We start from the raw sequence: 26,203 nt of genomic DNA on the forward strand, positions 1-26,203 counted from the left end.
GGTGTATCCAGGTGGAGACTGCCAAGATCCATGGCACTGGGCCCCTGGTGGATAGTACGGTGCTTTCTCACGGAGCCAGAGGCAGGCCTCACGAGGGAGTGGGAAGGAACTGGAAGGATGTCCAAAAGAATGCAGAGAAACTGATTAAGAAAATTGGAAATAGGGGCGCCTGGGTGGCTCTTTCGTTAAGCGTCTGCCTTTGGCTCAGGGTGTGATCCCGGTGTTATGGGATCGAGCCCCACATCAGGCTCCTCCGCTGGGAGCCTGCTTCTTCCTCTCCCACTCCCCCTGCTTGTGTTCCCTCTCTCGCTGGCTGTCTCTATCTCTATCAAATAAATAAATAAAATCTTAAAAAAAAAAAAAGAAAGAAAGAAAAGAAAATTGGAAATAGACGGGTGCCTGGGTAGCTCAGTTGGTTAACCCTCTGCCTTCAGTTCAGAGCGTGAGGATCGAGCCCCATGTCAGGCTCCCTGCTCAGCGGGGAGTCTGCTTCTCCCTCTCCCTCTGCCTCTCTCCCCGCTTGTGCTCTTTCGTTCTCTCTGTCAAATAAATAAATAAAATCCTAAAAAAAAAACCAACTAAAAAAAAAGAAGACTGGAAATAGATTTTGAAAGAAAGGTTGACAGAATTTAAATATTTAGTAGCCTCAAGAGCAGACTAATAGTGACATGCAGGCAAACAGAGGCTTACTACAAGGAGAGTAACAACTAATTCAACAACCAGGATGCATAACTAGATGTTACAAGAAAATATGTGACATGAGAATGACCAGCCTCAGAGAAGGGCATTCATCATGCCTGGGGTCTGTTGGGCAGGGTTGCACGGGGTCCCTCCTGAAGTGATTGGCTCCAAACATGTGCAGCATGACAGGAAAGAACACTTCTGAGCTTCTCTGAAGGATGCGTATTTGGGAGTAGAGGTATGTGAAGACAAGGATGCAGCAAAGCCAGGGACATTAGACCTTCCACGCCCCTCAGCCCTGAGTGAGGGGACCCGAAGGAGTTTCACCTTTCCAAGCATGGGCCTGGCATCAGGATGCTCCAGGTCACATCCCTCGCCAGCTGAGTGACTTCAGGACATTACTTACACTCTGTGGACCTCAGCGCCCTCTCTTGTGCGAGCAATGGCAGCGGCTCCAGTCCCGGCCTCATCGGGCGGCTGCCAGGTGCCATCAGTGGGCACAGACACACTAGAGCTGGGAACAAATAACAGAAGAGCTAGGAGGGTTCTTTAAACGTGAATGCATGCTCATGCCTCGTGGAAAGGTGACGTTTGCTGCTTAAAACACTCATCTGTTGTAGCAGAATTTATTTTGAGTCATCATCAAGGGACACCCAAGTGTCCTGAATATCCGGTTCATACTATTTATATTTCTGCCAACTATGGACATAGCACCTTCCATCACATCAGTGCCGTGTGGAAATGCAAGTTCGCTCATCCTCTCAGAGTCCTAGGGTGTGAACTAAACCCGGTAAATTAGCATCTCCATTTTGCAGACATGGAAACTGAGAAATGGATCAATCTCCAGTTTCTGAATGTGGAGCAAAAGCAGACTTTGCTGCTGGTTTCCTTCCTCGAATCTCTAGTTTCCACTCCATGAGCCAAGCCTATAAGGCACTTTGTTCCTCAGCCTGCTCTGATATGTATTTTTTTCTTTCTTCATGTTTTCATAAAAATGAATGGATCTTTCTTTGAAAGGAGTGACAGATGAGCACAGAGGAGAGGTACAGAAATCTCAGAACTCAGGCAGGGGTTCTGGCATACAGAAGCTGACATTGTGCCCTGATTCACACCTCAGGCACTGCTCCAGGAGCAGGAAACAAATGGCATAGAGTAGGTCAGGCACATTATCACCCACACAGTCAGCTCCCTGGGTGCAAGCCCAGGTGTCAACTGAAGGGACTTCTCAGTCTTAAGCACAGCCCTCTAAGGTGAGTGAGTACAAGTGAGGCTGAGGATAAGAGAAAACCAGTTTGGAGGTTTGGATGCAAATAACATCCCTGCCACTTTCCAAATGTAACCTTTGGAGTCCCCAGCTCTGGGTCCCTGGGCTATGGCTAAGGCAAGGTCTGAGTTCTGCCCCCTCCCCTGCTCACAGGGACTGGGGGAATGGAGTTCCTGCTCCCAAGTGAGAGGGGTTGGCCAAAGCAGGACAGTCAGGGTCCAGCATCAGAACTGTGGCTGGGAGAAGCTGAGGCCTGAAAAGGAAGAATGGTGTTAAGTTCAAAGACTTCCCAATGAGGGGAATGGAAGCAAGTAGCTAGATCAGTAACTAGGGAAGTAAATGCCAAGGGGAGTCGGGGCAAAAACAGATTTTGGAGTGCAGTTCAGAGCCGAGCCCCTCATACAGCAGGGCAGCTCCCAGGACCCAGGCCTCTTCTGTAAACAGGGCTAATGATACCCGTGAAAGGGGCCACCCAGAGGAATGGAGAGAACAGGCATGGGGAGCCTCTGCTAAGTGCTGGTGGACAGGGAGGCTCGGGGTGCCTCGGGGAAGGCAGACACTTTCCTGTCACCTCCCAGCCACTCCCATGAGCTGCAGATGTTCTCAATTGCTTTCCGTGGGCTCTTCTACTTTCTTATTCTGTGGACTCACTCACTCTTCACAGCAATGAAGAACGCAGGAAGGGAAAGAGCTGCCTCACCTAAGGCATCTCTACAGCAGGCAACCCTGCTCTGGCCACCAGGCAGCTCGCCCCCTCACGGCCCTTCCTGCCTCCTGCAAGGAGGACATGGTCAAGCTGCAAGGGATCCCCATCAGAGCCTGCCGTTTAAATTATAGTGCAAATTATCATGGGCATTTGAGTCTGAAGATACTGGCTGGCTCTCCTGTTACTATTTTAGTTTTGGCTAGCAGCTATTTCTCTGACAGTGAGAGCTCAGGGGCCTGAAGACTGTGTCAAGGAAAAATGCAAACATCCTTTGCATTTTGTGTTTTGCTTCTTTAAAACCCCCATCCACTCAGCTGGGAGTTTTAGCCTATTGTGCCCCCAGGGCGGGAGGGACATCGAGGCCACTTGACATATCCTGACTTTTCCCTTCCTTTTACCCTTGAACTGTCAGAAGGGCAGTGAGGGGCGGTAAGGTGATGCCAAGAGGCTGGAGTGAGAGAGCACCAGAGCAGAAATAATCAGACTAGATTCTGGAGGGAGACAGAGATTAGAACGCCCTGCCTAAGCACAAATTGCTGCTAGTTTTGGAAGGAGTGGGGAGGCCTGCCAGCCTGAGAAGTGGCACAGCTGCTTTCTCTCTGCATGATGCCACCCAGGCCTCTGGCCCCCCCATGTTGTGGTACAGTTTCTGTGCCATGAGACCATCGCGGGTGCCAGACTGCGCCTCCATCCGCACGTTGTCCTGAGAACAGGCCCAAAGGAGAGGGCGGCCACGGGATGCCGGCTTACAGGTGCCGCTCCCATGCAACCGAGGCATCTCTGTTGCTCCTCCAGAATTTGCCTTTGTCTGGATAATTAGGGAACAGTTGATTAGCAGGAAAAAGACATGTTTCTTTTGCAAAGTGTGTTTTCAGTGTCTTTAGTGAAGCAATAAAATGTATTTTTCTACCTGTTGACATTTTTGGTGCCTAGACACGATTTCTTGACAAGACAGAATACATCACTGTGGACACAGCTAGTCTGCATGCGTGAGTAGGAGGGGGCAGGCCTGACCCCAGCAGACCCTGCTGACTCTTCCAGTGCCATATCTCCAGCCATGAACTACTAGCTGCCCGGTTAGTGTGAGACCCAGTTGCCCCTGCTGAAAGCCTACAGCAGTGAAAACCTTGACAAAAATATTTTTTTGTAGCAATTATATTGTTACAGGTAATCCAAGTGTTTAATTATCAAATACATTTGTGTAGGAAAGAAAAAGCCACAAAATATATATAAGTTCTAGGAAATAAGTAAATTTGTTTGTTTGTAGCCAGAATGTCCCCCAGTTTTCAAATGGCCTGCACTCAGTTCTGTAATGCATTTTAGCTCTTACCATAAACAGCGTTTAGGGCGGCTGCTGCTGGGAATGTGCAGGTGCACAGCACAGAGAGTCCAGAGTACCCCTCCCCCCGCACACCCACCTTCACACGTGCACGTGCACACATGTGTGAAGAGTTTCCTGTCCAGTAAGTGCAATACAGCAAATAAAGAACAGTGCTCCAGGCAGGAAGCAGTCCAGCCAAGGGAGACAGAAAGGTGATTCCCTTCTTAAAAAAGGCCATGGCCCCGATTTTGTGTTCTGGGAGTGCTGATGTTGGAGAGAAGCCTGCCTGTGGGTAGCATGGCCATGCAGCCAGTGGTGAGGCAGTTGAGGGGGCAGGTGGAGATGCATGCCTGGCCAAAAGTACAAAGTGATGGGAATTCCTGCTATGACCTTGAACAAGGGAAGTCACGAAATTTGCCTTCAGATATTTTTCTATGAGAAACACATAGCAAAAAGTATGAGAAAATCATATGTGATGATCTCAAAGCCATCTGAAGATTCTTCAAAGCTTACTGTCCTCCTTTGCTGGCTGTAAAAGATCCACTCACAATTTACATATACAAATCTGATTCTGTCATTCTTCTACTCAAAGGCTGCTTGTGGCCCCAAGATGAGGGCTAACCTCCTTAAACCTGCTGTGAGGCCTTTAGTGATCAGGCCACTGCTTCTGTCCCCAGCCTGACGTCCTGACCTCACCCAGCTTACACCTGTACTCCGTACTTCTTCTGACCTAAAAACCTATAAAAGCTACTCAGCCCCCGGAGGACCCCTTCCCTAGTCCCCAGCGTGCACAAGCGCCCATACAGAGGCCCTTCATTCCTGCTCCTCACTCAGGGCTCAGCGGTCTTGATTACTTCCAGCTTCCTTGGGCTGCCCTCCCTCTCTGCTCCACTGGGCCCCTGCATTTCCCCATCAGAGCAACCATGGATCTACAGAGCCACTGTCCATTGTCCTTAAGGGAAGGGCCCCCCTATCATGGTTCCCCACCATCACCGCTCATACCTGCCCAGTAGTGGACACCAGCAAACATTGCTGAAACAATGACAAGCACACAGGCCAGGAAAGACCCATCCAGGCACTTGGTTGCCCAAAGCAGTCTACTCTTTCAGATATTCCAGCTTTCCATTATTTATTAAACATTTTATTTTGCTATTCCCTCCATGTCTGTGGGGACCTAATTTAAGTACATTTGACAAGCTATACCTTAGCTGACAAAACCCTTTTGAGTATATTTTGGATTGTCAGGTGGTCTTCAGACCGAGGGAGCTCTTTCCTTCATGCTGACAGCCAGGGCTTATTAGTTCTGCACCCCCAAATGGAATAGATTCTGTGTGGCCATGTTCACTGCCTGCTATGGGAGGAGATCCTCATGGCCTTCTGGTGCCCTGACATCAAGCCAACCACATGTAAGTGGGAAGGACTGGCTGCTGGGACAGCTGTGGCACTGCCAAGCCCTGCTTCTCTGGGATCCTGCTCGCGTGCATGACAATCACCCAGTGAACACGCCTAGAGTACAGAGGAAAACTCCAGGCAACTTGGTTCTGGCACGTGCCTGACTGAGGTTCTTTGTTTAAGAGACATTCTTTTCTTGAACTATGAGTGATAAACCGGGAATCACAAAAGTGAAATTGCTTACCTTTGGGCTTTTTCCCTCCACTTCCACATCCTGCAAAATTACAGAAGTGGTTCTTTTTACAATAGAATCTTTTTTTTTTCTTTTTGCAGAAAAGAAAGAGCACATGCAGCAAAAAATGTATTTTCTTGTGCCAAAAACAAGTTCTTAGGCCTTTTAGAAAATGCCAGAAATCATACTAATAATTAATGATATCTTTAAATGCTTAGTTGTGCACCAGCAATGTTTTCAATGATCCCAGCCTCTTAGTTTGTCGTTATGCACCAGTACATGTAGTCCTTTTGTACAGCAAGGAAAACATGCTCTCCTTCCCTTTCAGTGAAGAAGGTACATTGCCCTGTCCACTTCAGCACGGAGATTGAAGTGGACATCTGAATCTATTTTTTGAGACTAGTGTTCTGAGCACTTGCTGCAAATTCTGGCCTCACAGTCAATCCTGGTAGCAAGGTTTTGTAAAGCTAAGCTTATTCTAATTTTTCTTCTCTTTAACAGTCCTGGAAGCAGCCATATTTTCTAATGTTTGGCAACTGCGTTTTCTCAAAGATACTGATTATTCTGATACTGCACTCTGTCATAATAATAGATTTGTGTTATGGATCATTAACCAGATCATGGAAATTAGTAACTAGATGAAATTCAAGTAGGAGCCATCTGCCAAGGCAGGACAGGGGTGAGGCGGTATTGGGGGATATGAGAACCAGCCACATCGGGCACACAGGGAGCAGGGGCTGGAGGCTCTGGTGTGAACAGGCTGGGTTGTTACCTGACATCTCCAGAAATGCCAAGACAATGTGTGATAGTCTAGGAAGAAGAAATGAATTCTCAAAGTTGGGAGAGGGAATAAATTCAGGGTGGGAGACAAGCAGATAACAGTGGGAAGGATCCACAATTTTTGCATTGAGCACAGAAGGGGCACTTGAACTTGACCTCTCTTAACTGACTGATCTCTGGCTGAATGTGTATGGCCTGTTTGCTGGGAGACGTACAGGAACTATCTCAACTGGTTAGCATAGCCAAACCCACCTCTGTGTTTATCTGATGTAATCCACAAACACGAGCAGCCTGTGGCTGAGTCTTAACACAGGGCCACAGTCAAAGAAGGAGCACCTAACATCTTGAAGAAAAAGGCAGATCCTTAAAGTAGACATGAATGATACAGGAATTTCACACAGTAAATCATGCAGCAAAATTTTCCAGGATCCTACTTAGATGCCTCCCTTGTGCCAGAGGAAGCTTGTTTGACACACATTGAGACACCGTCCAGAAATGTGCGGTGCCAAATGCCTCCTGGACCCATGGACATGCATATCCTCTTCATCCCCCTCCTGGGTGATTCTGAGAAACCCTCTTCATTCATCAGATGGTCCCAGGGGATGGACAGCTGGTTATCACCCACTGTGACCACCTCAGAAGTTTCTCCTTGGACTGGTTCCCCCTGCCTCCCCATGGACCATGCGGGTGGTCCTTCACATCCTGTCCCTGGGATTAGTTCCCCCAGTAAAAGCCTGACTGCACCCTCATGCTCTAGTTTCAGAAAAGGAGACCCAGGCCAAGGTACCGTTCTGAATATTGCAGCATCTCTGTTCATTGAGGCGTGACAGCTTTCTACTCAGGTATGCACAATCATGAGCTCCACTGAGGAAAAGCATGCCAACAGAGGACGGGCATCAGGACAGCAAGAGAATAGTTAGCAAAACCTGCTATTCGACTTAGTAGGTCTTGAAGGAAGAAGGGAGAACTCTGGAGTGTACCTTGCTGGCACATCTCCAAACCCCTAATAACCACAGATCTTCCTTACATCTCTACTCCTATAAGTGTCCCAGACTAGAAGTCCATGACAAATGTTGTTATACCCATTTTGTAGATGGAGAAACTGATATTTCAAGAGGTTGAAGAGCTGGCTGCATGTCCACTATACCATGGTGTGCCCCGTGGTCCTAGACGTGCTCATATGTCTCTCAGTCTCTGGCTTTAAAGGCCTGGGGCAGAGTGGAGCAGAAAACTCATGTTTTCATGCTCTTACAAGAGAAATTAAGGCTGTCCCAGGAATTAGCATAATGTCAAAGAAATATGTAGGTATGAGTCATAAGCAGTGAGCTCTTCAGAAGCTGGAGAGTAGGCAGATGGAATCAGCCCAAGGGATCTAGGGGGATCTGAAGGGACACAATGGTGTGACCACACCCTGCCTCTGCCCCCATGAAACAAGCACCTTGAAGGAGAGAGATAACATCAATCACCCCTCTTATGTAGCATTCTGGGGGCCTTCCAAGCACCAGCATCAGTTTTGTACCAAAAATCCAGAATTTGCCATTCCCTTCAACTATCTTGGAAAAAGTTAGCCAGCAACCTTGTCTTGCCAACTATCTTTGAGAACAAGAACCAGGCAATTCTGGTCAGGAAAACATGCTGAGTGTATTAAATACATTCATGCCTCATACCAGGTAGCAGATATTATAATTATACTCATTTTAGATATGCAGAAATCCAGGCTCTGTGAGTGAGGACAGAGAGTGATAGGAAGTGGCAGATGCTTACTTGGAGCCCAGGTAAACACCTGAGCTCCTAACTTCAATGGTAAGCATTCTGCCGACTCTGAACAGTCTCCCTCTGTTAATGTTGGCTACTGGGGAAGTAGAAGACAGGCTGGATCTGTACCTCATCCCTCCTCTCACTAGCTATGTGATGACAGGAATGCTGCTCAGTCCCCAGCCCTCAGCCTCTTCAGCTCCTGGGATCACTCCTGCCAACCCCACTGAGCTCAGAATTCAATGAGGTGATGTGTATAAGGAATTTATCTCATTTCCAGGTGCAGTCAATAGCAAAAATCACCCTCCAATTCCTTCCGCCCTTCATCACATACATGCCCATTTCCAATGTGACTTTATGGCTCCATCCATCAAAAGGGGAAAGTTATTTCCCCATCTCCTGCATTGAAGCCAGGCACCTGACCTGCTATGGTCAATGCGACCTTAATTAATGTGAAGTCAGCTTGAAGTCTATGTACATTGAATACATTCTCATTGGGTGCCCTGTAGCCACCATTTTGTAAGGAATGCTGGGCCAGCCTTCTGGATGGCAGACATGGCCCTGTCGGCCCATCACCAAGTCCACAACCAACCAACCCCCAGATAGGTGAGTAAGGCTTTTGACTGCCAGCTGACCACAGATGTCTGGTGAGTCCAGCAACACCGTGTAAAACAGAGGCAATCCATCCCGGCAGGCTTAGCTTTCTTTGCCAACCCTCAGAATCATGAGCAAATAAGGGGTTATCATTTTAAACCACTGAGTTTGGGGAAAGCTTGTTATGCAGCAATAAATAAGGGATATTCTGGTACTATAGAGGTTGCTTATTAACACATTAACTTTCTCTCTTTGATTCTTTCCAAACTGATATAACGGATGTAGAAGCAGGACCGCTAATTTGGAAATCAGGAACCCAGACGTGGCTTGCCTATCCCTCCACACAGCCATTCTGGACCTGTCTCCTTAGGGGGAGAATCAGAAGGTGGGCCTAGGAGTTCACCAAGAATTCCTCTGCTTCAACATTAGGACATTCTACTGCATCTTTTTTCATGGTCTAAACTCTCATATGTCAACATGGCCTCAGAAATTTCCCTAGGTTTTGGCTTTTTCTCCCTTTATTACTGATTCAATTCATGTATTTTCTTAGAACCTTGCCTATCACGTCTACATTGAACATCTGAATGCTCATTTTCCTGTCCTTCTAAGTCAAAAAGATTCTACTGTCATAAGACATTGCAGCTTTTCAATTCCTGAATGTCATTGACTTAAGATAAACAATTTAGTAATAGATTTTGGGGAGAGAAAAGAAAACACTGTATTATATTAGTTAGATTGATTTAAAATTGCATATACCATTCTTCATCTTTAATACTACAATCAACATTTGGAGCAGAGCATTTTACACGTTTGATCTAAAGATGGTTTCTTTCTTTTTTTTTTTTTTTAAGATTTTATTTATTTATTTGACAGAGACAGCCAGAGAGAGAGGGAACACAAGCATGGGGAGTGGGAGAGGAAGAAGCAGGCTCTCAGCGGAGAAGCCTGATGTGGGGCTCGATCCCATAACGCCGGGATCACGCCCTGAGCCAAAGGCAGGCGCTTAACGACTGCGCCACCCATGCGCCCCTAAAGATGGTTTCTGAATGACCCTGTTGACCTCCAGACACTGTGCACAGCACTACAGGCCCTGGGGTAAAGCCTTTCAGTTCAAGACATTGTATAGAATATTTCTTACTTGAAAAACTCAAATCTGTGTTTCTTTTCAAGTCCACCCAACTCTGGGCGGGTAATAGCCTCTCCTGAAAGTTGTTGAGAAGCCTGACAGCTGGCTTGGTGCTTTAGTGATGTTCTTCACATCACATGAATTGGCCACTGACCTCTCCTAGCTCTGAAAAGTTCTCTAATCTCTTGTAAGAGATAAGCATTATTGAGAAAGTTACCCAGTTTCTAGAAGATTTGAGAATTTCTACTGTGTCCCACTGCCCAACATGTGGTAACCACTCATTTACTTTTTCATTTCAACGTTACACCACATGTAATAGTTATGATAGCACTCCCATCAACAAGTAGGGAACCACATGTAAGACAAAGTGCCCTATGTGCACACCTATCATTTCAGATCAACTGAGGTGTCCACCAGGAGCCCTGGATCTCTCCCTGAGCTGCAACATTTGCTGGGAGCAGGTGACACTCCTCTCTTCAAGTTTTAGATTCCTGGTCCTGGCAAGTTTCTTTTGCAGTGAAGTGTAAGGTACATTAGGATTGCAGAAACACTAAAATGTGTGTGTGTGTGTGTGTGTGTGTGTGTGTGTGTGTGTGTGTGTGTATGGGGTAGTGTTGAGAAAACACAATGTATACCTGGGGATCTTGAAGCTATGTGTGTGGCATGGGAGAAATTAATAAGAAGAAAAGGAGGAGGAGGAAGAGGAGTGTTCGCACCACATTGTGAACTATTCCATTTCTTTCAAATTACCCTCTTTTTTCAGAGACATCTGTTTTTTGACCTTACAATCCAATGTGGTTTTTTCAATAACTACCAATCACTGAGTATTTCTTCAGTACCTGCAAGTGTCCAAGCAAAGAGCTTTACAAATATAGAAGATAGTGACTTAAGGGAGTCCACCCATATAACTGACAGAGAGAAGTTACATATTCATTCCACAAAAAAAGAAAATGTGAATATTTAGATGCTAAACTGAATGGGGCATGTTCTGAAAACTAACTCTTAGAAAATATTAGGAAATGCAATCCCACCCCTCACCCCCACCAACATATCCATGCTCAACGCATCACCCAGATGAGCAGGGTACCCAGTTCCAAATTATCACCCGGAAAAATTTCAAAGTACCTTAGGACATAAAGACAGTCCACAAAACTCAGTACAAAGATGTTTTCTTCCTTTAACTTCTGCAATCCCCACTTCTGGAGGGAACACTCCACAGGCAACCCGTGGTGACCAGTGACCACCTCTTATACTGCACAAAAGAAGGTGCCTGCCTACTCTGTTAGGAAAAATCCAATTTAAAATTCAGACAGTACCTAGAGTCAAAGTGTTCTCTTGGCAAAACAAAACTGCCCTCCAAAATCCAACCCAAAGCCCAGATAAGCAAAAGCGTGCCGGCTAAAAGGCAGGAACCTGAGTTCCAGGCTACATCTGTACATTCAGTAGCTACAAAAATCTCAGTTAACATGTGTAAAGAAAAACTTCAGCTTCTTCATCTGATAAATGGGAATGATTCTCCACCTCAAATGAGTCTAGCAACATCTCAGTGGTTCAGATGAGAGCGTTTTCTGTTCAGGAAAGGACTCTAGGAGCAAGGAGCAACTTTACTAAGGTAAGGTGGGGAAAGCATTTTCTTCCCTTTTGAGAAGTTCTCCTAGATGAGACAAATGTACCAAACCATCAACTTGAAGCTCTGAGGATCTAGGGGAAGAACCCCCAGTTGTGCTTTGCCGTGCTGAAGAGATGGAGTTGGGATGCAATTCAGGTGGATAAAGGCAAACCACAGATGGTGCTGGTTCTGCTGACTTGTTCCTCCACCCAAATGCCCTTTTACAGTCCCACTCTGACTTCAGCATTCTCTTTGGGCTGCTGATGTTCCACAGCCGCCAAACCCCCCACAAAGGGAGCACAGGAGGGACCCATGGTTCTGGCACCACCTCCAACTCCTGCCCTTTGGAAACTCTGCTAGAGGCAGCTTGCCAGTGGAAGAAGTTCCTTCTCAGGGGCAAAGAGTTGGTTACTAGGGCAGGAGGGAGGGCTCTACGCCAAGGAGGGTTTCAGGGGGCATAACCAGCCTTGACTATTTTGGGCGCATAACCAGCCTGGGCTAGCAAGGCTGGAGCCTAAGGCAGCTCTGCGCCTGGGGTAGAAATGGGCTCACAGAATGTTTTCCTAAATCACTTGTGACCCCCTTTCTGATACGGTTTTCATTCAGGTTCTTTCTCTATGGAATTCAAACTAAAAACACTATTCTCCCCTTCCCCCAACACTTCAAATGCAGAATATCTTGGGAGGTGGCCCTCCCTGGACTCCGTTCCCCTATACCCACGCTCCTCACCAGGATTATGCCCCTCAACCGCCTTCCCCCACAACCTTAGTTTCCTTTTAATTCCAACTGCCAAGGGGCTGCGCAGCCATTGGAAGAAAACAGACCGGTTTGGGGCTGGGCAGGGTGTCTCAGAATCTGGGCCCTCACCTCTTTCGTCTGGATAGCTGGCTGGTCAGACTTGAAGAGACCTATAAAGTGGGTCCTTTTGAACCTCAAAACCATATAGGAGCCTTGGGGAGGCCTTTAGGACCGAGGGGAACCGTCTCTTCTCAGAGCTCGGCTGCAAATTCCTGTCCCTGCGGCTAACCCCCTCCCCCAGTCTCTGTCGCTTTCACATTCCCAGACACCGACCCCGGGCCACCCGCCAGACGCGATCACCTCCGGGGGCCCGGGCAGCTTGGGGCAAAGTTGGCGGCCGCCTTCGCACGAGGCCGTTCCCTTCTCCTCGCTGCCATCCTCCCCCGGAGCCCGTGGTCATCGCCTCCAGCACGCGTGTCGCCAGCTTTGGCTACCCTAGTGGCGCGTCCCGGGACGCCCCCCGCCCAACCCGCCAGGCAGGCACACGCCGCGGGAGTCTCCCCGCACCCTTTCCTTTCCCGGGGGCTGGCGGGCCGGGCTCCGCCCCATTGCCGCCGCGCGCGAGCTCCCGGCCGCCCTGGGCTGCCGCCGCTGCCCCTAGCCCGGCGCTCCAGCACGCGCGGGGCAGCCGGGGGCGCTGGAGGCGAGCGCAGGGCGGGGAGCGGCGCGGAGGGGGAGGAGGGTAGAGGAGGAGAGAGCTGAGGAGCTGGGGAGCAGAGGCGGGCGCCGCACCGCCCAGCGCCCGGCACGCTCGCCGACTCCGGAGACGCGCGGGCGGCCGCCTGGGCGCACTGGCCGGGTCACCTTGTCCGGGAGGTAAGTCCCGACCGCCCCGGCAGCGCGGGCGGGCAGAGGGGCCGACAGGAGCGGGGCGGGGGCCGCGGGCGGGCGCGGGAGGGCGCCCTGGCTCCGCCTCGGAGCGCGCAGACCCAGCGGCGGCGCGACGCCCGCGGTGAGTCCTGGTGGTCGCAGCGGCGGGACCTGGGAGGCGCGGGGTCGCCAGGAACACGGGGAGAGCAGAGCGGGCGAGGAAGATGCGGAGGAAGGGGCCGGCTGCTGTCAGCCCCGGCTGCAGCTTGGCGCCTCGCCACCCCAGGAGCCCCGGCGACGCGGAGGGGCTGTTGTGCAAAGTCGCTGGGAGCTAGTGAGACCCAGACCTGGGAGCGCAGAGGAGCGGAACTGCCCGAGGCCGTGACGGCGCGCGGCAGGAATTGGCTCTGCGGGTTCGGGCGACCCCCTGAAGCGACCCAAAGGAGACCGGCTGGGGCTGGTGAGCGGGGCAGCCGCGAAGCTGGGGACCGAGGTCCAAATGGGACCGGGAAGGGAAACCGGCTTGGATTGCCTTCGCCAAGCAAAGGGGAAAAGGAAGGCGAGGGAGCGAGCGCGCTGGGATGGGGACTCCCAACCCCGAACCAGGACGAAGGCGGGGACTCCTGGAGCCCCCTGCTTCCGAGAGCTGTCTGGTTCCTGGCAGCCGCGACAGCCCGCAGCCCTTGGGAGTCGCCAGCCCCGGCTCAGAGAGGGGAACGAGTGGACACGCTTTGGGGGATCAAGTTCTGTCTCGATTTCCCTAGATATGATTTCTGCCTCTTAGTGTGCGCTTTCTGAGCTGCGGACAGAGAGGAATGGATTACCGGCAGAGTTGGGCACTTTTCTGAGGGAAGGGGCTTTGATCGCTTGTGCGTTTTCTGCCAGACTCCAATAAAGTGGGCGCTTGCAGTCTTGCTTTGGGGAGAATGCCAGTGGGGTCGCTTGGCTTTTCTGAAAGACTAGAAGAAGGCATCATCTGGTCGCTTTCATTTCCTTGGGGCGGGGGGTTTCCTTGCACGCAGAGGCTTGGGCTTCTGGCACCCAGACTTCAGGTGAGCGCAGCCCTTCTGCGGCGTCAGATGCGCGGGGGCCACCGGGCTAGTGGCCCGGACTCCTGTCTGCGCCTTCCCCGGCCCTGTCCCAGTGTTCAGTACGGCAGACACCAGCTGAGGGCTTTGCTGATTTGAGGGATTGAGGATGGGTGGGTGGCTCCGTTTTCTAGTTAGAATCGGTCTCAGGCGGTGGTGCGTGCGGGCTTGTCTGTGTATCTGTCCGTCTCCCTCCTACTGGCCGGCGTGTTTAGTCAGAGCCCAAAGGGAGAGGCGTGCTGCGCAGACCTGCAGCCTGTGGGGCGAGCAGCCTGGTAACAAACCCCAGAGCGAGCCAACTTTTCCTTGCTGAGGTGTGATTGCCAGGACAGTCTGCGTTGGTGCTGGAGGTGGTCCTCCGCGAGGGGTCCGACTCCAAAATCCTCACACAACTGACGATGAGCCACCGAGGTGGCCGCGCGGCAGTCTGATGTCCCTTCTGGCTAGGACAGGAAGTAACGGGAGCCAAATTTTCGGATGAATTATTGCATACTGTGTGCCTGGTGGTTGTGTGGAGTGTCTTTTCGGAGATCAGACCACAGGTGCCAAGCCTGTGAGAGGGTGTGAGGAAGAGCCCTTCACCTCCTTCCTTCCCTTACCTCTCTCCCAACACCCCCGTCCCTTTGCAAGGAGCAAATGTTGGTTTGTAGCTGGTCTGGTGCCCTCTCCCACGGCGCCCCCACCTACTGCATGAAAATGGAACCGCCATAACCAAGAGGGCCTTGTTAAATAAAGGGGGGAAATGGGAAAATGTGTTTAAAGTTTTGTGGGGTTTTTTTTTTATGATGGAAAATTTCAATGGTACACCAAAGTTGAGAGAATAATACACTGAACCCCAGTGCATCCTTCATCCAGTACCACATTCACTGACCCTTAGTCCTGACCTCTTTTTAATCACCCCTCCTCAGAATTTTGGAAGCCATGTTTGATAAAGGATTTAAAAACCCATTCCAAGCCCACCTCATCTCTAAACACATCCCTGTGTATCTCCAGCTAATGACATTTTGTTCCGTTTTCACCTATCATAAAAAAAGAAAGAAAGAAAGAAAGAAAGAAAGAAAGAAAGAAAGAAAGAAAGAAAAAGAAAGAAAAGAAAGAAAGAAAGAAAGAAAGAAAAGAAAGAAAGAAAGAAAGAAAGAAAGAAAGAAAGAAAGAAAGAAAAAGAAAGAAAAAATGTGCTTTAAATGATTCTATTAGAGCCTAGGTGATGTTAAAACAGAAATGAAGGCACCTCCAGTTCTGTTGGGGTAGTAAAAGAAAACCTGCTGATGTTTCTTGAGACATAGGGGGGTTTGAAGAAGGAAAGAGAAATCCAGATCCTGAGAAAAAAAGACATTTGAAACTATTAGATTCGACTTATACTGGTTGATGTGCAGGGAATAAACAGGATTCCAGCTGAACCATAAGACGCAAAAGAATTATATATATATATATTTTTTTTGGTAAAAAGTTTAAACTCAGTCCATAAATCAGAAGCAATTAATTTATTCCACGTTTAGCGTGACATAAATTAAAAGTGCTACACACTGGACTTGACTCATCTTTCTCATTAACTCTGACCCGTATTTTTCTAGGGAGTTATTTCTATTTTAAGAGAACAAAAAGGTATTTTCTTATGTAAGTTTTCTATCCAAGACACTAGTCGGTGCTATTCTGGGGTTCATGAGCAGTACTGAATATTTCATCTCTCAATTAGAAAATGTTTGGTCATCACACCAGTCACATCTGATACACCCTCTAGGGAGATACTCTGCTTGCAAAGATTTGAGTCCAATTGTGGTTTCTATTGGCTGGAGAGGAATAGCATGGTGAGGCTTCCAGAGACAGTGGGAGAGTGATCCCCCCTTCCCCATTCTTACATGGCTCCCTCCCACCCTGCCACCTCTGTGTCTTCCTTTATATAAAAGCTGCTCCTAAAAATTGTCAACGTTCTTAGAGGATTCAGTCAGACTTTTGAATACCTTTATAAACTGCATTATTTAAAGGCATCCTTAGTTAACCTTTTGCAAGATGAATAACCAGCCTGTAAGTGAGCAGTTTTAAATAAAGTCTTATCTTTCCATGAAACCAGCGTGGCCCTGAGCCCCTCATTTTGGCCCTTGCAGGCCCCCCATGCACACTGGAGAGTCTCATGACCAACACCGACTAATTGCAATACAGTGACCTGTAGCTTGAGCAGACTTCATGTTACCAGCAAGATTCTTTGAGTGAGTGGGTGAAGGTGGCAAGGATTGAAGGGGGGGGGGTGTTCATTTGTCGGCATCAGCAAAGCGGTGGGGCTAAATCAGTAGCAAAACAACCTGTTCGTTCAATGGGAAGTCCTGAGGCTATTTTGCCGAAACACCCAGATGTGAAGTGGTATTGGAGCCATAGCTGTTGACCCAGGATCACTATACTGGAGATGTTAAGCCAAAATGTTAAAACAGCAAAACGTTGAAGATGTGCATACATTAAAAATTCCAAACATTAAAGATAGGCTGACCAGTTCCTGCCGATGTCACCAAAATTGGAATAATGAAGGTAGTCGCAGGTGGTTTTAACAAATGTGATTTTTCAACATTCTCTTTGCAAGATGCCTAGACATTTCCAGTTATTCCTGAGAGTTCATAAATGTGTTGTTAAAAGGGTCTGAGTAACTCTTTCAGGCACTGGGCTACAATCAGTGCCTCCGTGGTGGTTTTATTTGCCACCCAGTGTACTGAATTTCAGCGGAGTGTACAGGGGGAGGTGGGAGGGATACGCATTTGGGATTTTCCCAAGTCTGTGGCTGCCCACCCACTGCCTTTTCTGGAGGGCCGTTGAGGAGACTTAGGTTTCAAACTCTGGGTTCTGCCACTTGCATTTTGGTTGGTCTTAGACTGCTCCCTTAGCTTTTCTGAGCTTCTGTTTCTTGTCATCTGTGTTCTTTCCAGGATTTTGAAAACAAAATGGTTATGGTTGGCACAGTTTTTTTAAACAGGAAGACTTGGGACTGAGAACATTGTAGTGTCTTAACTGCAAGTCTCTTCAGGTGCAGTTTGCATCCCCGTGGCCCTCTGAGAGCGCAGAACAGACCCTGCTCTGCACTTGCGCCATCAGCAAGAGTCAGAGTGATAACAGCGTGCGCTCGTCCACATGGGCGTGCGTCCTCATGTAGGAACGTGCCTGAGTGGTGCAGACATTCATGTTAGGGGGAGTTTACAGGGACTATACAGGAAAGGCATGTGAGCAGAAATATATCCTTAGCACAACTCAATTTTGACTCATATCACATTATAAAAATTACATGATGCATGTTCTCTAGGAGAAAACATTTTAATAGATTATCAACAAGCCACAAAGCACCAAAGCACATGGCCATTTAAGTTACAAACTTTGCTTAGATCAAAAATCCAAGTTATCTTAAATCATTTATGATAAATAACCTGTTAGTTGCATTACATAAAATACTGAAGACCAACAGCAACAGATAAGCATTGGGATCCGAGATAACGGTCAGAACCAAGCATAACACGAACAGGAAACTGGATATATGCGTAGAAAATATGGAAGATAGAAGCTGCTTCTGGAAGCATACTTTACACCAGCCCAGGGGACAGCTTTGCATATTTACTCACATGAGAAGAATTTATCCAGGAGTTCAATTAACATTATTCTGGAGAGATGGGGCGTTTTGCCCTGGAGGTTCAAATCAATGTTCAGTCGGTGTGAAACATTTTGAGTTTTTCGTTCTCAATCGATTCTTGTGTTGTTCACAGTCATTTGAAACTTAGGTCTTGATGATGCTATAATCTGGTGGCATTTAGGGGGTGTGACTCTGTGGAAGAGGGAATGGAGGCATTTCCTGATTGCATGGTGAGTCTTTCAGGAAAGGCCTGCTTAGTTTAAACTCATATTATAAAAAATCATTGCTTTTCAAACCTTCATCCTCATCGGGTAGCCACTTTCAAACATGCCTCCCATCTGTTCCTTCTTTAATCTTCTTGATTGGGGAATGTCAGTGTCCAAAACAAAACAAAAAAGCAAACAAACATTTCAGACAATTAGAACTACAAATGTTTTATTTCATTGCCTCAACTTTAAACTAAAGATAACTTCTGAAAGAGAAAAAATATTTTACCTCCAATATCTGGAGGCTCACTTCTGCCCAGGGGAGCAAGGAAAAATAAAATGTTAAATAAACTCACCTTTCTGTCATGTGTACAATATTCAGGGTTTTTGTTTGTTTTTGAGAGAGAGAGAGAGAGAGAGCGCGGTAGTGTGAGCAAGGGGGGAAGGGGGCAGAAGGAGAGGGAGAGAGAGAATCTCAAGCAGGCTCCACACCCAGCGTGTAGCCCGACGCAGGGTCTCATGACCCTGAGATTGTGACCTGAGCTGAAATTAAGAGTCAGACACTTAACCGACTGCCACCCAGGCACCCCTACAATATGCAGTTTTTAACTTATTCTTACCACCTTATCCTCAGACCTTGGTGGCACAGGCTCTCAGTTGGTGTAGGTGTTTGAAATAAGAGGACTTGCTTTTGGGGTCCTGATGGGCTTAAGTCCTGGGACAGGGTTAGGAAAGCCAGTAGCTTTGCTGAGGGGCGGGCTCAGGCTGTGTGTAGCATTAGAGGGAACCCTGGGGATGCCCAACTCCACCTACCATAGATTCCTACCAATTATTTTGTTATTTGCAGTGCCTAAACTTGCCTTTAAATAAAGTACAGTAGTTTCCCTTTATCTGCAGGGGATGTGTTCCACCACACCCAGTGGGTGCCTGAAACAGCAGATAGTACCGAACTGTATATAAACTATGTTTTTTCCTATACATACATATCTATGGTAAAGTTTAATTTATCAGTTAGGTACAGTAAGAGATTAACAACAATAGCTAATAATAAAATAGAATAATTATAACAATACACTGTAGTAACAGTTATGTGGATGTGGTCTCCCTCTCTCTCTCTTAAAATATCTTACTGAACTGTACTCACCCTTCTGGTGATGATGTGAGATGATGAAATGCCCACGTGATGAAGTGAAGTGAGGTGAGTGGGGTAGGCATTGTGATGTAGGCTGCTGTTGACCTTACCTCATGTCAGAGGTGGACCTCAGCTAACACTGGGTTACTAAAACTTCGGAAAGCAAAACCACGGATAAGCGGGAGCATTTCTATAGACAACCTTAATATCTGAAATCTTGGTCTTAGCCCCCTCTCCTCTGTGTTTCCTTTAGAAGCTACCTTGTGCTTACTAGTTGGGGTCGTGGGGCCATGTCCCGTAGGGCAGTCAGGAAAGTTGAGATGTGACAGGTAAACAGTGTGCACTGGGGCTGGACACCATCTAAGCACAGGGTCTGGCCTGTGCTAGCAGCTCAGAGACTCGTAGATGTATCTTAAGAGGCACTCGGCTGCTCCAGCTTTTCTGAGCCCCCACGTGCACAGAGACGGTGGACAGGACCCTTGCACTGGCCAGTCCCGCTACTCGCAGCCCAGTCCTGAAATGCATACCGGTGTCTCTTGCCTGCATGCAATCCTGTGTTCACTTTTCTCCCCCAGTCTCTTTCCTTTCCCATAGTGCCCTTGGGCACAAGCAGTTCCTTCACAAAGAGCTATGAACGGATTAATTAATATGCATACTATTTCACAGCTTTTCTTTCTACACTAAACCCAGAGACACAGCACATTCCTTATCAGCACTCCAGTGTAGTACAGTGCCCTAAACTCCCTCACAAACGTGGATTCCTGGTAAAAGCTGATTTTATGTAAAGGGGAATGATCTGTTTTGTTGTTTCTAAGTTCATTCCCTGCCTTTTATTCTTATATTGATTTTTTTTTTAAAGCTGTGGACATAAGTGTCCCACATTTACACATCGGGCAACCACATTGTTGTTCTTTATTCAGAATTAGATCATCAAGGCTGTTGTTGGAATTCTCTTCTAACTGCTCCTGGGAGGGGAAGGCCCTCCAACCTGCAACAGCATCCCACTCAGCGATTCAGAATAAGGGGGACCACTGATTCGACAGTCTTGATCCTTCTGTTATTCCCTTTGACCCTGCGTTGGGATTCTCTTGCATAATATTCATTGGCACGATGGTTAATCTGAATATTTCTTGGTGTAGGTATATTAGCTGTGAATAGGAGCATTTTGGAGCATCAGATTCTATTCTAAAGCAAGAGGAGAAATACATTTGTTGATTCAAAATGTGCAAAATAGTGCAGTTTCCTTTCCTGATACTTGACCTTGAGCAGCTGATTTGGCAAGAACTTTCCAGGAAAAACATCCTGCAGACTTTTGGGTCCCAAACATATACTTCCATCCCAGATTCCAGGAATTGCTCTGAGGTTGTGCACTGCAGGCCAACAGGGCCACGCAGCACCTGTCAATCTGTGAGTGGCTCTAGTGCAACGTGTGACCAGCATGGCAGCGCCCTTTCTCCATTGGCGTTTGACTGTGGTCCAGCCTCAAACACCCTCTTTCTTTGCCAGAACAGAGATGTTTTGTCCATGTTCGAGAACTTCATAACACCAGCATTCTGTTTTGGAAAGTTCATGCTTTGGAACGCCACGCCTGGCTGGCACCTCTCTCCTCCCTTCCTGTTCACCTTTTTACATTCCTCCAGTTGGAAGCTCCTCTGCGGGCCAAGGCTATCTCCCATTGATGGTCCGCTGCCCTTCTGTCCCACTCAGAATTAGAATTCAGCACTGCCTGTCTCCAGCTGCTCTGTGCACCCAGGACTACAGCAACCGAACTCACAGATGGTACAAGCAAAGGGCTTCCTGAGGACCCCTTGATAAGGGATGAATTAGCTGAGCTGTAACCCATCTAGAACTGCCCTACCTCCCCATATGTTGTGCTCTAGCTATTCCAGTGTCCCTTGGTACCTGCAAAGGTTTCTGGTGACCTTCAGAAATTGCCTACTCCAATTTAGAATTGCAAGTTATGTCCAATTTTAGGCTTACCTCTGGGGCTGGAGAAACTTTGCCTGGTGGGAGCGACCACAGGCCCTCAGGCACCCAGATGAACCAGTAGATCTTTCTGGTAGAATCTGAGGGCCTTCCCATAGAACAGTTCCTGACTCTAGCCCCAGTCCCCATGCCTCGAGCTTCTCTGCTTCCGCAGAATGGGAGCTCAGCTTCCATATTTGACAGCCCCCCGCCCCCAACTCAGGATTCATGCTCCTAGGCTTGTCCTGTGCACTCCTTGGAGAAAGCCGTGTGACCTCTCTGGAACGTCATCCTCAGACCTAGAAAGGGTCTCTCCATCTTCCAGGTGGGGGCTCAGAGGCCTGTGTATGCATGTGAGCTCTCTGCATACTGAGGACTGAGGAGTGGCAGTGTCAACGTGAAATTGGCCTACATTAGAAGCAGAGGAAGTGCCCAGGGATGAGCATGAGTTTCCAGACTGTGGTTGTGGCAGGTAGCAGAGACCTATTCAGCTGGGATAGCAGGGGATGATGAGTCTTCATGGGGCACATGGCACCCCACTTTCCCTTGGCTGCAGTGTGTCTTGGGCACCAGAGAAGTGGATTGGAGGCAGCCATGGGCTCTGGAAGCATTAGCACTTAAGTGGAAATTGAGGCTGTTGGGGTGGGAGGTGAGAGGTGAGTAATGCAGGAGCTCATGGAGAGCCGAGCCCAGGCCCATAACCGGGCCGAGGAATGACCTCATTTCTGCATGGCTACGATATTCCAGATGCCAGGGGCTGGCCCGTCTGGACCTATGACACCAATTCAGTCTTCCAGCCTTCCTGACCTCAGGATTTGGCTCTCAGGGCTGGACATGAACACTCCATGAGTTGTAGACCTTTACTTTCCACTCTTTCTGAGGGAAGGTGTTGCACCCACTGGCTCCTCACAGCAAAGCTGGGCTGGCTGCATTGAAAGGGGCAGCCTCACTGTTCTGGTTTCTGGATGAAATGGAGGGGATTGAATGAATTTGGAGAAGCAGAGTGCGCTCAAGTCTGGAGGCCAGATTAAAGTTTGCAGAACTTGTTTGTAACTTGTCATGAAGGTTACCAGGATAACCAATGGATGCCTTCTACTGCTTGTGTTTTACTATACTGTTCACTATCTCTCTCCCAGGAAAGAAGAGGAAGGGAAGAACAAGGAAGGGGAGGGATGAAGATTTTTAATGTGTGTATTACTCCATTTCATTTTCTTGGCAACCTCCTGAGATGCCCCCATAATATACTTGGTGGGCTGAGACCCAGAGGGTTTACTCAGCCTGCTCTGTGACCTTTTACTGCTAGTTGTAGGGCCTCTCTGCATGGATCCAAATCTTTAGGTTTTGTATCTGTGTTTGTCTCTAAAGTTCGTGCTTTCTCACCCATGACACTCCGTTTTCTTGGCATTGCTAGTATCTGGTGTAATGCTTAGGACAATAATATATCCTGTGTAATAGTTGGACAGACAAACAGATGCAGACACTTCCACTTTGCAACAAAGACCAAGGAGTACAAAATGTAATTAGGTCATTTCTCCATCTGTGCTTTTTGGTGGTTTCCTTGGAGGATAGGGCCCACACCAAGTCAGCAAACTGTGACCCATGGTGTGGGGGAAGGGAAAGCTGAGTTAGGCCAGGCCAGGGAGTTGTGTGCCTAGAAAAGTCCAGAACAGAAATCTCCTGCAGAACACATAGCAGTCAGAGGGGAAAACCTGTTTCCTCTAAATGCCATGGGCCCCAGACATTTATAGAGAGCATCAAAATAAACTAAATAGGACAGCAGGTCACCCAGGAAGACCTTGTGGGCACTCTGCTCTCTTGTTGCTCTCAGCATGAGGCTTTTCCCAGAAGATGGAAATGTCCTGTCTCCTTCACCACTGCCCCAAAATGCTGGTCTTCCTGGAATTTGTATTCAGAACTCTATATATTTCAAAAATATATTTCAGGAAGCTGGGCTCTCCCCATTGTTTATGTCTTTCTTCTTAAGACTAAGTTGGTGCCTTTCTTAGAGAGTGAAACACAGATGAACTTCATTGTTTCTTGGGGCACAAATCAAAGGGTCTCTGTCTCCACTGCGGTGTGGCTTAGCCCTGGAGGATGTCTTGGGAGCACCATCCTGACCATGTACTTCTCTTTTCTCTGACTCTTCCTTCCCCTCCTTGACCCTGCTTGATTTCACTGACCAGGACTTTTCTGACAGAATGGGCTGAGCCGTGGCAGGAGGCCGCTGTTTTTCATACTGCCTATATGCTAACTAACCAGACTATCCTGTGGTCTCTCTTTTGGCTGTGATTTCTATGCAGCTGGCTCCCAAATTTCTTTCTCTATCCCTAAACCCACCCAAGGCTCAGCTTTGTCTATCCACGTGCCCGCTAGCATCTCCCTTGAGGGCATCAGCCTCAGAAAACACCCCCTTGGTCTTCCCCAGGCCCTCTCACTCCCTGCCCATGCCATTCCTGGTGATGACACACAGTGACCCAGATATCCACACCAGAAAACTGCTTGCTTCTTAGGCTACTGCCTGTTTCTCATCACCAGATTTCTTTTCTTCTCAGTATTTTTTACCTCTTCCTTGCATCTCTTCTACCTCAGCCCCGTCTAGATACTCACCTCCTTCCAGGTTCTGTCAGCAGTTGCCTGCAAGGTCTCTTTACTGGCTTCCATGTGCTTCTCACTTCCAGCCTCCAGGACTGTTGGAAGAGTGAGCAATGTAGAACACACCTCTGCCTCAGTGATCCTCCTCTGAAAGCCCTTCATCTGTTTCTCATCTCCAGGGAAATAAGACAGGCTGCCTGGGGAGGATAACAGGCTGTCCATGACATCCTACCCACCCTCCAGTTTCATCCCCACCTGTCTAGGTTCCCAGAACACTGGGCCATTCCTGCCCCCAACACACATGCACCCGTGCTACGTGCTTTCATGCCTCTCCCTGTCTTGGTTGGCGCCTCCAGCTAATCTTCTTCAGGGCTCAGCGTGGCGGTTACTGGTGCCTTCCCTCAGAGCTGAGTGTCCCGCCCCTGGGCTTCCTCGTTACCTGGGCCCACCTCGTTCTGGTATGGCATTAGCAAGACAACCAAAGTAAGAGATATCTCGAAATAATTATGGCAAGAAATATATAGGAGCCATACAAAATAAACTGTAGAATTTTACTCATGGAATAAGAAAAAACTTGAACAAGTGGAAAGAAATACCGTGCTCTTGGTTAAGAACACTCAATAGTAACAAGATGACATTATTTTCACCAAGTTAATTTATAAGTTAAATGCCATTTAAGTCAGAATCCTGATGTTATAATTGCCTTTTGAACTTGACTCAGTTATTCAAAACTTCATGAAAGAATAATCAGGCTGTGTTGCTAAGGTTTTGTTTTGTTTTAAGTGAAGAGGAATAAGGGAAGACTTGTCCTCCCAGATAATGAAACTGAGCATCAGAACGGCACCCATTAGGATGGCTGCTATAAAATTTAAAAACAAAACGAAACAAATAGTAAGTGTTGGAGACCATGTGAAGAAATTGGAGCTCTTGTGCACTGTTGGTGAGACTTTAAAATGGTGCAGTTGTTATGGAAAATAGTAGGGAGGTTCCTCAAAAAACAAAACCCAAAAAAACAAAAAACAAAGAATTACTATATGATCCAGCAATCTCATTTCTGAGTGTATATCCAAAAGAATTAAATATATTATATATTTATAAATAAATATAAACTAAATATATCTTTGGATATATTAAATTAAATTAAGTGGAATCTTGAAGAGATATTTGCACACTCATGTTAATAGCATTATTCATGAGAGCCTACAGGTGGAGCCCACAGATGCAGCCCAAATGTCCATTGATGGATGAATTGATTTAAAAGGATGTGGTATATACATACAGCGGAATATTATTCAGCCTTAAGAAGGAAGAAAATTCTGATCCATGCCACAACATGGATGAACCTTGAAGAATTTTACTAAGTGAAATAAGTCAGTCATAAGACAAATACTGTATGATTCTACTTGTATGAGGTTTCTAAAGGAGTCAAATACATAGATACAAAATATAGATCAGTGGTTACTAGGAGATGGGAGAGAGGGAAAAGAGGGAAATGTTTAATGGGTGTGGAGTTTCAGATTTGCAAAATGAAAAGATTCTAGAATCTCCCAGCAAGCAGAAGTCCAAGACCAGATAACTTCACTGATAATTCTACCAAACATTTAAGGAAGTATTAATGCCCATCCTTCCCAAACTCTTCCAAAAAAAGCAAGAAGAGGGAACAGTTCCAAACTCATTGTATAAGGCCAGCACTACCCTGATGCCAAAACTAGGCAAGGATGCCACAAGAAAAAAAAAAAAAAATCACAATATCCCTGATGAACTTAGAGGCAAAGATTCTCAACAGAATTATTAGCAAACCAAAATCAACAATACATTAAAAGGATCACACACCATGATTAAGTGGGATTCATCCCTGGATGCAAGGATGTTTTAGCATCTACAGATCAATGTGTTACATCACATTAACAAAATGAAGGAGAAAAATTATATGATAATCTCAATAGATGCAGAAAGAGACAGATGTATTTGGCAAAATTCAACATACGTTTATGATAAAAACTCAACAAAGTGGGTGTAAGGAGAATGTATTTCAACATATTAAAGACCAATATATGGTGAACCCACTTCTAACATCATACTCAACAGTGAAAAGCTGAAAGCTTTTCTTCTAAGATCAGGAATAAGACAGGGATTCCCATTCTCACCACTTTTATTCAACATAGTAGTGGATGTCCTAACAAGAGCAATTAGGTAAGAAAAAGAAATAAAAGGCATCCAAATTGGAGAGAAGTAAAATTGTCACTACTTGCAGATAAAACACTAAAGACTCCACATACACACATTCAAAATCAGTAAAGTCGTAGGATACAAAAATCTGTTGCTTTTCTATACACTAATGACAAACTATCAGAAAGAGAAATTAAGAAAAAAATTGATTTACATTTGTACCAAAAAAAATAAAATGCCTAGGAATGAATTTAACCAAGTAAGTGAAAGACCTGTACACTAAGAACTATAAGACATTGATGATAAAAATTGAAGAAGACACAAATAAATGGAAGGATATTCTGTGCAAATGGATTTAAAGAATTAGTGTTGTTAAAAT

The 26,203-nt window shown here is 47.1% G+C and overlaps 1 protein-coding gene across 2 annotated transcripts in view; it reads left to right on the top strand.

The window, feature by feature from the left end:
* The first annotated feature begins 12,951 nt into the window (after window positions 1–12,951).
* The window catches only part of SYNDIG1 (synapse differentiation inducing 1), a 185,601-nt gene continuing 172,349 nt past the window's right edge, over window positions 12,952–26,203 (top strand). Inside the window, exon 1 of one of the 2 annotated variants that reach the window (XM_045770939.2) lies at window positions 12,952–13,074. The gene's annotated coding sequence lies outside the window, so the exon portion shown is untranslated. Of the gene's footprint in view, window positions 13,075–13,209; window positions 13,529–26,203 lie in introns of those variants that run through there. The other variant, XM_087853782.1, reaches the window with a different exon arrangement.

The sequence above is a fragment of the Ursus americanus genome, chromosome 22, assembly GCF_024610735.1.
Source record: "Ursus americanus isolate L20-20 chromosome 22, mUrsAme1.1.p, whole genome shotgun sequence".
Taxonomy (NCBI): Eukaryota; Metazoa; Chordata; class Mammalia; order Carnivora; family Ursidae; genus Ursus; species Ursus americanus.